Raw genomic sequence first — 11,403 nt, 5'->3', positions numbered from 1 at the left:
TAGGGAAAGAAGACAGGCCCCAGCTAAGGGAAGGTCATGTTCAAAAACACTGCTGTGTGAAAGAGAATCTTCAGGAAAACGAAAGCAGCTTGCTGAGAATAGCTGAAGACAAGGCCAAAGAAGCAGACACTAGCTACCTCACAGACTTAAATGCAGGCTAGTGAGTTTGGACTCCGTTGTGTAGACAGGAGTATCAAAATGACTTCAGAAAGAGTTTTACTGAGCCGGTGCAGCTGTTGTAAAATAGTTTTAGGTTTGAATGCCTTTAAGTGGGACAGGTCTTTTCCAGGTCTTTAGTGCCTCTTACTTGGCTATATCAAATCACATGACTTCACATATTTAAATACCGAGCAGTGAAGGTATTTAAATACCTGGTAGTGAAGGCATTGTCTCAAGAAACCTCTGGGTAGATGATGGAGAGAAAAGGAAGGACTGGAATAGGGCAATGGCATGATGCCATTTGTAATTTGGGAAGGTCAGCCATGCAGTAAAGTAGAGAACAAGTTTTGTGACAGTTGGTGGCACAAACTGGAGGGAAAGGCTGGTCAGAAAGATCATTTAGAAGATAGAATCTATAGGGCTTGGTAACGGATCATGTGTGCAAGATGGAGGAGGAGGTATAAAATGGCTTCTAGGTTCTTGCTCTGGTAAAGGGGTAGATTGGGGTGTCATTTACCGAGATGGGGACTTTGCAAAAGAAGTAGCAGGGTAGAGGCAGTGCAGGGATGTTCAATTTGAGAGCAGGTAAGTCTGAGGTCCTGTGGGACATCTTTGGCAAGCTGTCCAGTGGGCTAGTTAGATGGATCCTGTGGGCATCCTTGTCCAGATCCCAGCCAGGTTGTTGAGTGCAAACTTCTCTTAGTACTGTTTGTTCACCAGCTTCCTTGGCTGTATCCCAAGGAAAGGCTGGATTTCTGTTTTCACTTGTTCCCACCTACCTCAGTTCTCAATTTGTATCCATCATTCAGGGTTGTTGTTGTTTTTTTTTTTTTTTTTTTTTTTTTTTTTGCAGTGCGCGGGCCTCTCACTGTTGTGGCCTCTCCCGTTGCGGAGCACAGGCTCTGGATGCGCAGGCTCAGCGGCCATGGCTCACGGGCCCAGCCGCTCCGCGGCATGTGGGATCTTCCCAGACCGGGTCACGAACCCGTGTCCCCTGCATCGGCAGGCGGACTCTCAACCACTGCGCCACCAGGGAAGCCACATGCAGGGGTTTTAAGGAGGAGGAATGTAATTTTGTTTCATCTTCTTTGCCCATCAACTACCTGCCCCAAGGTTGTTTGTGCTATCATTGTTAGGAGGTAATTGGGCCTGCATGGTTAACCACCCAGCAGCCCATGCTGAGATTCCTGGGCTGCATGTGAACATGAGCTGCTACCATCCAGAGGTGGCAGACACCCAGCCTTGGCCATGAGCACACCTGGCACAGAAGGCTTTCCTGTCCCATAATGATGGGTTAATTTATCTGTAATAGGCTTACTGGAGAGGGTGGGGCTCAGGCCGAGCTGCTTATGGGGTTTGAACTAATGGCATAACTATTCTTAGAAGCTTGGCTGGACACATGCCATAAAACATTTGCTTTACCTTCTGTGAAGGTTGCTTCCTCCTCTGGACCTAAGAGGGGTTTGGGTTCTATAAATAAGATCTGCTTGGGACTTCCCTGGCGGTCCAGTGGTTAAGGCTCCACAGTTCCGCTGCAGGGGGCAATGGGGAAAATAAGATCCCACGTGCCTTGTAGCTTGGCCAAAAAAAAAAAAAAGATCTACTTAAATCATGCCTCAAAATGACCAAATTCTTGGTGTGACTTTGGCATATGAAGCTATCTGAAAGATGAAACAAATGACCAGCGAGTGCAAACCATGAAGGACCTCCACCAGGGAGGGATACTCAACAGCATCCCTCCATGGAAACGTAGGGCTCTGTGAACCTCAAGGTGGCTCCTTGATGCTTTGGGTAATCCACATACTACCCTTTGAGGTAGTGGGAAGGAAAATCTAGATTAAGGGCAAAAGAGGGTCATTGTAGCACATTTGAATATGTTTGTATATTTGGGTTTATTTTAACTATTAAAATGCTGGTTGACAAGTTGAAAAAAAAGAAAAAGTTAAACAAGCATAATTCCACCACCCAAAAATCCTCTCCAAATCCTTTTCTGCGTGTACATATATAAACATTGTTTTCATTATAAAATTGCGATCATGTACATTTAGAGGTTTTGTTCCTTATTTAAATAGCGGTATACTTTACATAAAGTGGAATATAGAGATGTTAAGTGTATATTTTGATGAGTTTTGACGAATGTGTACTCACCCTGTTCCTCCTCCTCCCCCTCCATCCATATTCCAAGGTTAGAACATTTCCATCAATCCAAAAAGTTCCTTTACCTCTTTTCAAATCAGTCTGCTCTCTTCATCTGCTCTCCACCCTCCCAGGCAAACACTCTTCTGATATCTATTGCTACAGATTGGTTTTGCCTGTTCTTAAAGTTCATATAAGTGGAAGCATACAGTTACATAGAGTTTTGTATTGTTTAAAAAAGAAAAAACTAGTAACATTTGTGATCCATTTCCATTTCAATAATATTTATCCACAACATCACTTTTAATGGAAAAATAATACTACTTTTTTACAAATGTACTGCACCGTATTTATTTATTTATTTTTATTTTTATTTATTTTTTTTTTGCGGTACGTGGGCCTCTCACTGTTGTGGCCTCTCCTGTTGCAGAGCACAGGCTCCGGACGCGCAGGCTCAGCAGCCATGGCTCACGGGCCCAGCCGCTCCACGGCATGTGGGATCCCCCCGGACCGGGGCACGAACCCGTGTCCCCTGCATCGGCAGGCGGACTCCCAACCACTGCGCCACCAGGGAAGCCCCCTGTACTGCACCGTATTTAGTTAAGCAGTTCCTATTGATGGATATTTTGATTTCTTTAATTCTCTCTCTTCCTCTCTCCCTCCTTTCCTTCTTTCATTCCTTCCTTGCTATAATGAACATCCCATATATCAATATCATTATAGGCAAGACTTTGCACACAAGGCAACATGAATTTACATTCCTAGAAGTGGCATTGCTGTGTAAAGTGCATATTTAAAAAAAAAGCACACTGTAGGGACTTCCCTGGCGGTCCAGTTGTTAAGACTCTGTGCTTCCACTGCAGGGAGCCGGGGTTTGATCCCTGGTTGGGGAACTAAGATCCCACGTGACATGTGGCAGGGCCAAAATGTAAAAACAAACAAACAAAAAAAAACACACTGTAAGGAATATTACCAAATGGCCTCCAGAAAGACTGCCTTAGTTTATTTCCTAGTATTGTTAAAACTTGTTAAGCTTGTTTTCTCACACCCCCACCAACTTAAGAATTGGGGGGGAAAAGTCTTTTATCTTAGTCAATTTCATAGTATAAACATGATATATCATTTTAGTCTGTTTTTTTAAATTATTAATGAGGTTGAAGACTTCTTCTGAGGATTTCATTTTGTCATTTTATAGTGAAAGTAAATGGTCTTTTCTTAAAAAAATATATTTTCCAAATGACCAGTAAACTGGTTATGGAAAAAAAATTATCCTATTAAAGATGGGAGGATAAAAAATAAATCAATAAAAAAAGCCACCAGCCAAACTTTCTGTCTCTGTTACTTTTAGCCAATGGCCTTATTCTATAATGATTGACACTGGCCTTATTCTGTAATTGCTTTTTGAGTAAGGCTTTTATTTTCAATTACTCTTAGAAAGGTTTTGCTTCTGCTTGAGGAAAAAAATTCAATTTTGGATGACCAGGTTTTTCAATAAAAATTAATCCAATAAGGGTACTGTAAACCAGGACATACCTTTGATATTTTCAGAATGATCAAGAGAGAGCCAAATAGCCAGCATCCAGGAAGCCGCTTGAGTTTTGCCACGTTGTCCAGCAACAAAGTTAGTTAATGAGGTTTGAAAACACTCCAACCTTTTGTGTCAAATCCCAGGGTGGGCTGATACTATTCTGTTAGTACACTGTCATTTTATTTCAAACTGTAATTATCATCACTATCAACAAATATAAACAAAGAGACCTACCTTGTCTAACATTTTAATGAGAACCATTGGTATTTTCGTTATAGCTCAATTAAACTTGGGGTAGCTCAGATCGTTATTTGTAGAATTGAGGGTTGCTTGAATTTACCTCAGAGGTCACTTTGAGACCTAAACTCTTAAGACATAGAAATTTATTACTTTCATAGTAATGTTAGTAATATTTCTATGATAATAGAGATTAGTAAATAGCACTTTGATAAGTTCTTGTTTTTGGAATGTCCACAGAGCCATTTAGAGATTCATTAAGCATGTAGGCAGTAGGAGAGAGTGGAGGTTCTGGAGTTGTAGGCAGTTCTGGGTCTGAAACCCAGCTCTACTGCTTACTATCTGTGTGGCCTTCAGCTAGTTACTTAACCTCTCAGTTTCTACATTTGCTCATTTGTTAAGTGGGGATAGTAATACTGTCTGTCTCATGGGATGTTGTGAAAGATAAATATTAAGCACTTAAATCATTGCCTGACACATAGGAAATACACAGGATATGGTAACTGCTATTATTTGTTATCATCATCATCAACAACACAATCAGGAATGTATAGAATCAAACAGAAGAAAGCATTGCTTTATCATTCATCATTCTATTCTAATTTATATTTGAAACTTTTAGACTGGTTATTCATATTATCAAATATACAATAAATCTGATTCCCTCATCCTATCTGGAAGGATATATTAATAGAAATCTTTCTCTATCCCTTGCAGGTCCTTCTTTCTAACTAATCTGCCCTCTTGAATTGGTGGAGTCTAAGGCCATTCATGTTGTGATGGTCCAGGTGGTCTGGAAGAAAGCCTAGAACCCCTTGTGACCTGAATGCACCCACTTCCCAGACCACACCCCTTCTGAGTCCTTGCCACAATGACGATGGAGAGACCACCCAACAGATCTCCAGGTACAATTGCTCTCTGCTTCATATTCCTAGAGAGATTGGTGTGAACCACTTGTATGTGGCCCTGAAGCTTCCCTTCAATGTCTTTCTACTAATCCCTCTCTGACTTTATGTGACTTGACCTGAAGTGTCCCCTGTTGTTTTTAGGGCCCTGTTGACTGTCATCTCTAGCCCTCCCTTCACTCTTTCACCAGCAATAGCATCTGTGTCTTACAGTTATAGTTATTCAGGACCTTGTTGACTGTCATCTCTAGCCCTCCCTTCACTCTTTCACCAGCAATAGCATCTGTGTCTTACAGTTATATTTATTCAGGACCTTGTTGACTGTCATCTCTAGCCCTCCCTTCACTCTTTCACCAGTAATAGCATCTGTGTCTTATAGTTATAGTTAATTATGTATGGGTCTGTCTCCCTTGATGGCCTAGATAAGAAGTTCAGTAATTGTGTACCTAACAGATGAATTAATGCATGAAAAAAATAATTTCCATCCTTAATAGTGATATTCAGAACTAGCCCAAGACAAAGTTTTCAGAGATCTCACAAATACCTCCTTCCACTGCTTCAAACTTTGGAACCTGTCCTATTTCCCCTACCAGGAGGGTTTCCTCATGCTTACCTTTCTCTGTCATGTACTCGGCCTGAAGCTCTGTATGTGTCACCTTCATTACAACCCTGGAGAGTGGTCCTATTTTCTTCATTTTACAGATGAGGACATCTGAAGCTCACAGAGATAGAAAGCAACTAGCCCAAGACTCAACATTAGCAAATGGATTGGATTCCAGGTTTGTGGACCCCAGAACCCATTGCACTTTCCACCAGACTACATTGTCTCCAGAAAGGGGACTGGTAGGTGGTGAGGTCTGCCATCTGACTGTCCCACTGTCTTAGGTGTATATAGGTGGAACTCGAAAGCTTTCACAAATATGTAGTACTGTTTTGAGGTGTGGGAGAAGGTGGATGGTAGAGTCTGTTTTCCATGTGGCAGAAGAGTTTAAAATGTCACCACAAGCTTGGCATTGATATTTAAGTTCTTTTTGGCTCAAGGGATTGTTTCCTATTAAAACAATTAAATTTACTTGGGAAGAGTGGGGCATCTATGGTAAGTTATTTATATACCTTATCAGTTCAAGCCCAAATGACATAGGTTAAGACAGTGAATATATATATATATACTTATATATATTATAAATATATACAAATGCTTATATAAGTGATTATATATTATTATTTATACTTATATAAATATATATAGTTATATAAATTCTATACATATAGAATATATAGTTACATGTATATATAGTTATATTTATATATAGAGAGAGTTATATAGAGTTATCTAACTCCTGGACATGTGTTGTCCAGAAATGTGTTAAATTAGTTCATTTTTTTTTCATCTTTTGGAGCAAAAGATGAAAAATATCTCCTTAAATATAAGGAGATATTGTTATTTAAAGGAATCCAAAGAAGAATTTTAGTATTTTAATTTACTAGAGGATTAATCTGGTAGATGTACGCTTTGGTATTTTTATCAGGGCTGCATTTTTACATGAGAGTAGCTTCTTTTTTTTTTTTTTATTCTAAAGCAATACATTAATATTAAGTTAAAGCAATAAAATTTCATAATTTTCATTTTTGCTGTTTTAGAATGGTCATAGTGGGCTCGATGAAATATTTCTAGAAAGATGTAAATACCATATTGAATCTTTCTTAGTAATGTCAAAGATTTTAAAAGTATTTTTTTGACAGAAATATCAAGATAAGAGCAAGATTACCATTGTTTGTGTTTATGGGGAGAAATAGTTTCTTGTTATAAAGGAGTTAATGACTGGGTTTAGTGGTGTGAGGCTCTAAGGAAAGCATTATTTAAATCAAGAATAGACAGACAGGAGATAAATGCACATCATTAGATGCAATTACTACATAAGTGGTCTTTTTGTTTTAGAGAGTGCAGTTTATAGTAATTAAAAAAAAAGTCCCAGAATGCCATTTTCATTGTTTATTCCATTTGTTTGCTTTCTGTGTAATTGAATTTCACACAAAGGAGAGAATGAAAACTATTTTCAGGTGCATCATTGTATTTTCTACAGATTCTTTAATTTTAGAGCTTAGCTCTTGGTAATTATTCTCCAGGGCATATATTTGCGTGTGTGTGTGTGTGTGTGTGTGTGTGTGTGTGTGTGTGTGTGTGTGTGTGATGAGATTCGAAGAAGGGAATGACATTTTTTTTTGAAACCAACCTTTGATTTGATTGAATGTTACATTTCTTAAAACAGCAAAAAATTGACTTTCAGTCACATTTTGGGTTTATTTCTAACCATTTTCCAAAACAAACCTTATTGGAATTAGGAGACAATTCTATTTCACATTTTGTAGGGTTGTGTATCCAAAACTACAGAAACACAGATATATAGCACCCTGAGGGACAAACATCATCAAAAAACAATATATGAGATGCAGTTCTCAATTACACCACATTTTCTGGTGTCTTTTTGTCAGTATTTGGGCATTTATACCTGGATAAAATGAATTTGGGAAAAAGTCAGTATGTCCTCATTTTGAAGCAGCAAATCTTTGCTGCTGCTTCATTTTTATGAATGATGCATGGCATTGGCATGTGGGAATAAATGGGAAACTATAAGACTTAGATAGAGCAACATTCAAAAGATTTAGGGGGAAGACAATGAAAATGTTTTGCATGAATTCAACTATAAACCCATGGATATGGGGAACAGAATGGTTTGCCTTCAAGCTTAATTGGTTGTTTTAATTTTTGTAACTTAGACCTACTATCTAAGAGTTATAGCAGGCAAAAGAAATACTTACAAGGAATGTTCTGAACATAGATCTCTGAATCTCATATTAAGCTTTTAATGATCAGAAGGTGGTTCTGTGAGACTCAGGATCATGTGAGGCATTGGGAAGAAGGAACTAGTGCAGTTTTATGAGTTAGGACAGTATTGATGAGTTAGAGGAGAAGAAACCAGTATTCCTTGGGAAGAAATGGACGAAGCAAGGTATAAATGACAGAGAAGTGTGCTCATTCATTTATACATTAATTCGTTTGACAACTATATGACATCTGCTATGTGCCAGGCACTTTGCTGTGTTGTGAAAGTCTGGGAGAATGTGAGTGGGACTGATATGCTTTGGTATATTATTACTTTTTTACAGATCCCATTTCATTCTATTTTTATTTTTTAAAAATATTTATTTATTTATTTATTTGGCTGTGTTGGGTCTTAGTTGTGGCATGTGGGCTTCTCTCTAGTTGTGGTGTGTGGGCTCCAGAGCACGCGGGCTCACTATTTGCAGCGTGCAGGCTTAGTGGCTCCCCGGCATGTGGGATCTTAGTTCACTGACCAGAGATCGAACCCATGTCCCCTGTATTGGAAGGTGAATTCTTAACCACTGGACCACCAGGGAAGTCCCTTATTCTATTTTCAAAAACTGAGATATAGGGGCTTCCCTGGTGGAGCAGTGGTTGGGGGTCTGCCTGCCAATGCAGGGGACACGGGTTCGAGCCCTGGTCCGGGAAGATCCCACATAACGCGGAGTAGCTGAGCCCATGCGCCACAACTACTGAGCCTGCGCTCTAGAGTCCGCCAGCCACAACTACTGAAGCCTGTGCGCCTGGAACCCGTGCTCTGCGACAAGAGAAGCCACCGCAATGAGAAGCCCGCGCACTGCAACAAAGAGTAGCCCCCGCTCACAGCAACTAGAGAAATCCCACGCGCAGCAACGAAAACCCAACACAGCCCAAAATAAATAAATTAAATAAATAAATTAAAAACAAACAAAAAAACCCAGATATAATTGACATATAACACTGTTAGTTTCAGGTTAGGTGTACAACATAATGATTTGATATACGTGTATATAGTGAAAAGATTACCACAATAAGGTTAGTAAACATCCATCATCACACAATTATAATTTTTTTCTTGTGATGAGAACTTTTCAGATCTACTCTCTTAGCAACTTTCAAATATACAAAACAGCATTGTTAACTATAGTCACCATGCTGTACATTATATCCCAATGACATTTATCTTACGACTGGAAGTTTGTACCTTTTGACCACCTTCACCTCCTCTGTCCCACCCCACGCCACTGACAACCACCAATCTGCCCTTCCATGTCATTTTAGCATGAATGTATTATGCACAAGATTTAGTTTGATTTGAGTGCAATTAAGAATCATCATTGTGGGCTTCCCTGGTGGCGCAGTGGTTGAGAGTCCGCCTGCCGATGCAGGGGATACGGGTTCGTGCCGCGGTCCGGGAAGATCCCACGTCCCACGGAGTGGTTGGGCCCGTGAGCCATGGCCGCTGAGCCTGCGCGTCCGGAGCCTGTGCTCCGCAACAGGAGAGGCCACGGCAGTGGGAAAAAAAAAAAAAAGAATCATCATTGTTTTATTCTGTTGGACAAATGTATATAATCTCATCACTTGGGTCTATGGTAAAGGAACAATATGCTTATAGTGTTCTTATTTCAGAAGTACAATGTGTAATGATTGTAAAATTCAGGTCTAATTTCCTGTTCAAATAATGGGTGGACTGGGAAATATATCTCATAGCTCAAAATTTTGGATTCTCATAAGAAAACTTGTCCTAAGAGAGAATACTCCTTTTCCTTTTAGTTGATCTCTCACAAGAGTTGATGAGCAGATGGGGATTCAATATGATTCAATCTGGACTTTAAGAGTCAGACTTTTTTTAAAAGCCTCATAACTGTTTATTAAGATCATTTTGCTCTAGAAAATTGTATACAACAGTCTTCCTGGTGTAAATGCCTACATTGTACATTTATAGCCTGTTAACTTTGGATGCTCTTGGTCAGTTTCCACACTGCATTTGTGTGGATATTTTATTACTAGAATCTCCTCACCCATTAGGATCTGTAGAAAATATGACAAGTATAGTGGCACAACTGACCTTTTTGAAAAGGAATAGTCCAAGATCCTGGCAAATAATTTCTGGGTACTACAACAGTTATGAAAGTCCATGGGTCTAATCGAGATATAGTCGCCAGGGCCTTCCCTGGTGGCACAGCAGTTAAGAATCCACCTGCCAATGCAGGGGATACGGGTTCAAGCCCTGGTCTGGGAAGATGCCACATGCTATGGAGCAACTAAGCCTGTGTGCCGCAACTACTGAGCCTGTGCTTCAGAGCTTGCGCCCCACAACGAAGAGTAGCCCCTGCTCGCTGCAGCTAGAGAAAGCCGGCATGCAGCAACGAAGACCCAACGCAGCCAAAAAAAAAAGATGTCAAACGTGCTTTTGTAAAAAGCAGAATGGTTGGTGTTGGGAGACAGTTTTCCATGGGCCTCACATTTCTGCATGTCTTGTGAGCAGAGGCATTGATTGTGTTATTTCCACACTTTTCAAAGATGTTTGTATAGTGAATGGTCTTGTAAAATAGAGGTATTACCTCCTTCTGCAGCAAAGGAACAAGTTTATTTGCTGCCGATTATGAAAAAGTCAGGGTTCCTCTCCTGTCATGCAAACCAGTGCTTGTGCAAGTGTTATCTGGCCCCTTTCCTGTCACCCTGTGGGGACTGGGACTGTGGGAACCAGTGCAAGAATGTGCTGATACTCTGGCTACTGGTATTGGTTTGAGTAGTAAATTCTTTTGTGTCTGACACAGGAAAATCACGTCTTTTACCAGCATTCATGAACCTGTGGCAGGCTTACAGTTTAATTTGCGGGGCATAATCTCAGAGCCTTCAACAGGCCTTGGCAGTCGGTACCATAATTCATAGAGAAATTTCATGTGTACCTGTCATTCTGATGGCCTTACTATTTTTTAATTAAAATTTAAAAATAATTCTTTTTGGGCTTCCCTGGTGGCGCAGTGGTTGAGAATCCGCCTGCCGATGCAGGGGACACAGGTTTGTGCCCTGGTCTGGGAGGATCCCACGTGCCACAGAGCGGCTGGATCCGTGAGCCATGGCTTCTGAGCCTGCACGTCCGGAGCCTGTGCTCTGCAATGGGAGAGGCCACAATGGTGAGAGGCCCGCGTACCGCAAAAAAAAAAAAAAAAAATTCTTTTCCATTATGGTTTATTACAGGATATTGAATATAGTTCCCTGTGCTATACAGTAGGACCTTGTTGTTTATCCATTCTATATAATATAGTTTGCATCTGCTAATCCCAAACTCCCAATCCCTCCCTCCCTCACTATCCCTCCCCCTTGTCAACCATAAGTCTGTTCTCTATGTTTGTCTGTTTCTGTTTCGTAGATAAGTTCATTTGTTGTATTTTAGATTCCACATATAAGTGATATATGGTATTTTTCTTTCTTTTTCTAACTTACTTCACTTAGTATGATAATCTCTAGGTCCATCCATGTTGCTGTAAATGGCATTTTCATTCTTTTTTTTTATGGCTGAGTAGTATTCCATTGTATGTGTCTCTCTCTCTCTCTCTCTCTCTCTCTCT

The sequence above is a fragment of the Lipotes vexillifer genome, unplaced genomic scaffold (assembly GCF_000442215.2).
Source record: "Lipotes vexillifer unplaced genomic scaffold, Lipotes_vexillifer_v1.1 scaffold180, whole genome shotgun sequence".
Classification (NCBI taxonomy): Eukaryota; Metazoa; Chordata; class Mammalia; order Artiodactyla; family Lipotidae; genus Lipotes; species Lipotes vexillifer.
This window is presented reverse-complemented; position numbering follows the sequence as displayed.